The sequence below is a fragment of the Monodelphis domestica genome, chromosome 7 (genome assembly GCF_027887165.1).
Source record: "Monodelphis domestica isolate mMonDom1 chromosome 7, mMonDom1.pri, whole genome shotgun sequence".
NCBI lineage: Eukaryota > Metazoa > Chordata > Mammalia > Didelphimorphia > Didelphidae > Monodelphis > Monodelphis domestica.
In genome coordinates this window covers 119,655,622-119,661,222 of record NC_077233.1, presented here as the reverse complement: position 1 = coordinate 119,661,222, position 5,601 = coordinate 119,655,622, and the positions used below count along the sequence as shown (strand labels likewise).

General features: G+C 33.9%; 1 long non-coding RNA gene across 1 annotated transcript; it reads right to left on the bottom strand.

Moving 5' to 3' along the window:
- Positions 1-251: 251 nt before the first annotated feature.
- Positions 252-5,128, bottom strand: LOC130455505 (uncharacterized). The gene is made up of 2 exons (XR_008913518.1): positions 3,679-5,128; positions 252-1,677 (listed from the first exon to the last, which is right to left on the bottom strand). It is a non-coding gene; the product is annotated as an uncharacterized LOC130455505 (long non-coding RNA).
- Positions 5,129-5,601: the final 473 nt, after the last annotated feature.

The window sequence follows — 5,601 nt, the reverse complement described above, 5'->3', positions numbered from 1 at the left end:
CAATGAGAGTAAGATTTAAGCATTTCCCATCACCACCCTTATCCTCCCCTCTCTATAATGATTTTTGACACCTCTTTATGTTATATAATTTTCTGCATTCTATCTCTCTATTCCCTTTTCTTTCAATGCAACTCTTTCTTTCACCCCCTTTTACATGTCAATCATACACATACATATCATGTATACATATAATTTCATATAATAATATTTGTATACCTATTATATTATCTTACATTATCACATACAACATATCATCATAATCAGTTTACATTCCCACCCTCTTTCTTGGTAAATTCCTTTTATCTTCTTTACTACTAAGTAATTTTTTGAGAATTACAGGTATTCTCTTTCCATGTAAACATATGAATATTTTGATCCTGATGAGTCCCTTAGATTTTCTCTTTCTTATTTACCTTTTTGGGCTTCTCTTGTGTCTCATGTTTGGACTTCAAAAATTTTGTTTAGGTCTAGCTTATTCCTCAGGAATACTTGCAGATCTTCTAGTTTTTGAATGTCTATATTCCCCTTTGAAAAAATATACTCATTTTTGCTGGATTGGTGACTCTTTTTTGTAAACCAAAATCTTTTGTCTTCCTGAATATCTTATTCCATATCTTTCTGTCCTTTAATGGAGAAGCCTCTAGGTCCTGTGTGATCCTAATTGTAGTGTATAAATGAAATCATTTGTTTCTAGATGATCAAGTCTTATTTTAAAGGCCTGACTTGCCTCTGTCAGTTTTTAGTTCTCTTTTTTTCAATGGGTATGTTTCTTCTTGCATTACTTTCATTTCTCCTTGCATCACTTTCATTTGTTTTTCCCAATTTTCCTCTGCCTCTCTTAATTGGTTAGGTCATTTTTGGTTGTTTGCTAATTTTCCTTATTCTTATCTAATTATAGATAGTCTTAGGAGGATGATGTGATGGTCTGAAGGCTGAGAGTTATGAAAGCCCAATCACCCTCATGATTCAATTTATACCAATAGCTTAAAGACATGCCTAAGGCTTAGGTGTAAGCTTTTGATCTCACTGTGATATTGATCAGGTCAGGGGCTGATCAAATTCTAGCCCCAGGCTTAGGTTCAAGTTTTTGTTCCCACTATGTATACTTGATCCAATTAGGCACACCCTTGATTGCCCTGTCTTCCAGCTCCTGCACTGAGCTTTAAGCAAAAAGATCAGTACTTAATACTATCACTCTCCCTAAAGTGTGAACTAAGTCATTATACCAAGCTCAGACTAAGATTCCCTGGACTGGGACTCTGGACTTCTACACAGGTTTGAAATTTCAAGGGTATGATTTAGCTTCCACCACTATTTGCCCAGACAGCATCTTAGGATATGCATGTTGGCTTGGGCATAGGTTCCCATAACTCAGACAGAATATGTGGTGTGGGAGTGGGTGGCTTGCTCTTGTCTTGCTCTTCCCTTCTTGCTACAACTTCTTGCTGGCTCTGCTCATTTCTCACCCCAGTACTCCAAATGTTCTTTGCCTATCTTTTAAGGTTTTTCTTTCCTTGAAAATTTTCCTTGAAAATAACTCTGTCTCCTTCTTAGTTCTTTCACTCCTGTATTATTTGGGGGGGGGGGATTTTTTAATCTTGGTAAGAAAGGATTCTCGTGGTGGCACAGAGCTGCTCTGGTTTTCTCAGCTATCTTGTCTCTACCTTTGGAAATCTCCTATTAATAAAATTGAGAGGTGAGAGAGAGAGAGAGAAAGAGAGAGAGAGAGAGAGAGAGGGAGAGAGAGAGATAGAGAGAGGAGATCTTATGTTAAGATGTAAGCATTAAGTGTCTACTTTTTGCCTAATTTTATGAAAGGTACATTTTAAGAGTAAAAACATTGTAGAAGGAAGAATCCCAGTCCACAAAAACAAAACAAAACAGAAAACAAAAACTACACAAACTGACTGAAATCCTTCCCTTCAGAAACTGTTCATATATAACATCAATCATGAAGTCATCTGTGATCTCTCCCTGTTAAAGTGACCTTTACCATAATTTTTTAAAAAGAGAAATGTTTATAAATCATTTCTTTGTCCCTGACATATTCTCTGTTGTCTGTGTACCCATATGTATGTGTGTATATATATATATATATATATATATATATATATATATATATATATATATATATATATTCTTTAACCCTTACAATGGATTACAAACTCCTCGAGTACAGGAACTGCTGTTTCTCACATGTTTTATCCCTAGTATCAAGTTAAAGACCTTCTATGTCATAGATGTGAATTGATTAGGGGAAATATAGACATATATGCACACACACATATATATATATACCTATATACATACATATTATATATATGTACATATTCATATCTGAAAACTAGAAAACATTAACAGAACATCCAGTTCAACAAATGTACAGAATAAATATGACTGATGAGATATTTTCTTCTTAAAGATGTTATGTTTTAAATATTCTTTAATGTTCCTCCAATTAAAGAATAAATTTACAATTGATACTGCCTCCAAGCTCTAGGTCAAGAGAGGTAAAATGTGTGAAAATGTCAGATACCATCCACTCTAGTTGATTTGAGTTGTCACATCATTGAAAACCTCATAAAACTTGTGCTGAACTTACAAGGTGGAGATTGCATTTCTGTGCATGCAGCTGATTTTTGAAGCCCATCCTCCCTGGGCTTTTATATGATGACAGATATATAGTATCACAGCTTTGAGATGTGATGCTCAGAAAGAGCAGTAAAGGAGAAGGTCTTAAATCCATCTCACTAACAGGCTCTCTCTTAATTGAATATGCCTCTACATTGGAATTCAGGAGTCTCATTATCACCACCAGGTCATCAGCAGTGCTAATGTATTCTATTAGGATCCACTCTATTGCTTTTATTCACAATGAGTCTGCATTCATTATGGCTCAGTGCCAAACTTTGCTAATCCTGAACACATTCAAGACTCTGATACATAAACACTTTTCATACAATGACTTTTACACTTAAGGATTGCATTTTGGGGGTTTTATTTGTCTTCTTTGCTTAATGTGGATCATTAGATGGATCTCATCTCACACATATATAGGATTTTGAGGTTTTCAATTTAATTTGAATTATCATTTAATTTGCATATCTCTCAGAACAAAAAAAAAAAAACTCCTTAAAATAGATGCTTCCTCCCTCCCCATTTTACAGGTGAAGTAACTGAGGCTTATAAAAGTAGAACAACTTATTTTTTTGTACAGCTAGTACAAATGTTTGAGGCAGTATTCTTACTCAAGCTTTCCTTACTGCATAGCAACCAGGTTGGTCATGCTGCCTCCCTCCCCAGCTGATTTATCAACTTTATATGAAGATATTGACTTTATTTAGTGACAGAATTGTCTGCTTCTTGCATGTTTTCATAAAATGAAGGAATTTTTAAAATTAAATGAATATAACTAGAATCAATTCATAAAAACAAAATGAATATAATTAGAAAGAATTTTGGATTACTTCCTCAATTCCCATTTTTTGGTTTTAGAGAAATACTGCTAGAAACACTGAAAAAATAACTAAAAAAGAAAGATAAGAAGAAAGGGGCATGTGAATGGCAAAGCTGAAAATGGATAAAGTGGGAATAGATGGAAGCATGCAATTTCTCATTTAACTGGCTAATAAACACTCTTTTTCCATGTACCCCTACTCAGTATCCCCATATACTTACCAAGTAAAGAACCTGGAGAATATTTCCTAAGTCTCTGAATGATGAAGACTTTCTGAATAAAATTCAAGTTGTTAAGGCAGTTAATAAAAATCAGATTGTTAAGCACCAATACCTGCATTTGTTGAGTTTGTCCTTAGGCAAGGCACAGAACAAGAAGAGGAAAGATGGCTCGGCTGACACATTTAGCATTGCTAAGAAAATCTTAACATCATTCCAGCCCTTTATGCTTCTGCTACAACTTCATAATAAAGAGAATACAATCAATTATGGCCTTTGTGACATTCAGAGGTATATACAGTTTCAAACACCATACAGAGGGAACTTACTAGATCTAGTACTATGGAGCAAACTGTAACTAGAGGTTAAGGATCTGATTTTCAAAGACAAAAGAACAATTTATTTATTGAAATTAATATGCATATATTAAGATGTTGAACAGTAAATCATATAGAGAAATGTAAAAATATGGAAGGAAAGGTGTGATTGTAGCCATATCTATCTTATTAGTTAGATGGGTTTCTTTAGAAAATAAATTTTTACCTATTTTTGGTTAGCTTTGTACTTAGATCATGTTGAAAGTAGGGGGAGGGAGGGAAAAAATATGTGAATTTTCCATAAGGATGAATGAGTCTGAATCTTGTTTTATGTTATAATTACCTAATGTATATACAACCAAAGGTCATTATTTGGTTTTGGTTTATTTATCTACCTTGGGTAATGGTGTAAATAGAAGTAACTGAAATCAATATACTGCCTTAAATTTATATAGACATGCTTTTTTTATTATTTTATATATTATCATTTAAGCCTAATAACATCCCTATCAGGAAGGTGCTGATTTTACGACCTAATAGAGACTTATATGACTTAAATGACTGCCAGGGTTACACAGATAGTAAGGGTAAGAGAAGGCACTTGAACTAAAGTCTTCATAAATTCCAGATATATCATTTTACCCTCTATATCATATACACGTATGTACATACCTAAAAACATGCTTGTATGCACACACATATTCTCTTTGGATTTTAGGTCATTTTAAAAATATATATTTATTTATTTATTCAGAATATTTTTCCATGGTTACATGATTCATGTTCTTTCCCTTCATTTCTCCCTCCCTATTCCTAGAGATAATAAGCAATTATTCTGTGTTATACAGGTATTATTATTTAAAACCTATTCCCATATTATTAGTATTTGCAACAGTGATCATTTAAAGTCAACATTCCAATCATCATCACATTGAACCATGCGATCAATCTTGTGATTTTTTTCTTCTGTGTTTCTACTCCCACAGTTCTTTTTCTGGATGTGAATAATGTTCTTTCTCATAAGTTCCTCTGCATTGTCCTCAGTCAGTGCATTGCTGCTAGTAGAGAAGTCTATTACATTTGATTATGCCACAATTTATCAATTTTTATGTACAAAGTTCGCCTGGTTCTGCTCCTTTCACTCAGCATCAATTCCTGGAGGTCTTTCCAGTTTACATAGAAATCCTCCAGTTATTCATTCATTTCAGCAAAATAGTATTCATTAACACTCAGATACCAAAATTTGTTTAACCATTCTCCATTAGATGGAGACCCACTGATTTTCCATTTCTTTGCTACCTCAAAGAGCTCAGCTATGAATATTCTTATGCAAGTCGTTTTCCTTATTATCTCTTTGGGGTTCAAACCCAGTAGTGGTATGGCTGGAACGAAGGGCAGGATATCTTTTAAAGCCCTTTGGGCATAGTTCCAAATTGCCTTCCAAAATGGTTAGATCATTTCACAGCTCCACCAGCAATTCATTAGTGTCAAATTTTGCCACAACCAATCCAAAATTTATTTTCCTTTATGATCATATTAGCTAGCATCCTAGGTGTGAGTTGGTAGGTACCTCGAGTTGTTTTAATTTTTATTTCTCTAATTATCAGAG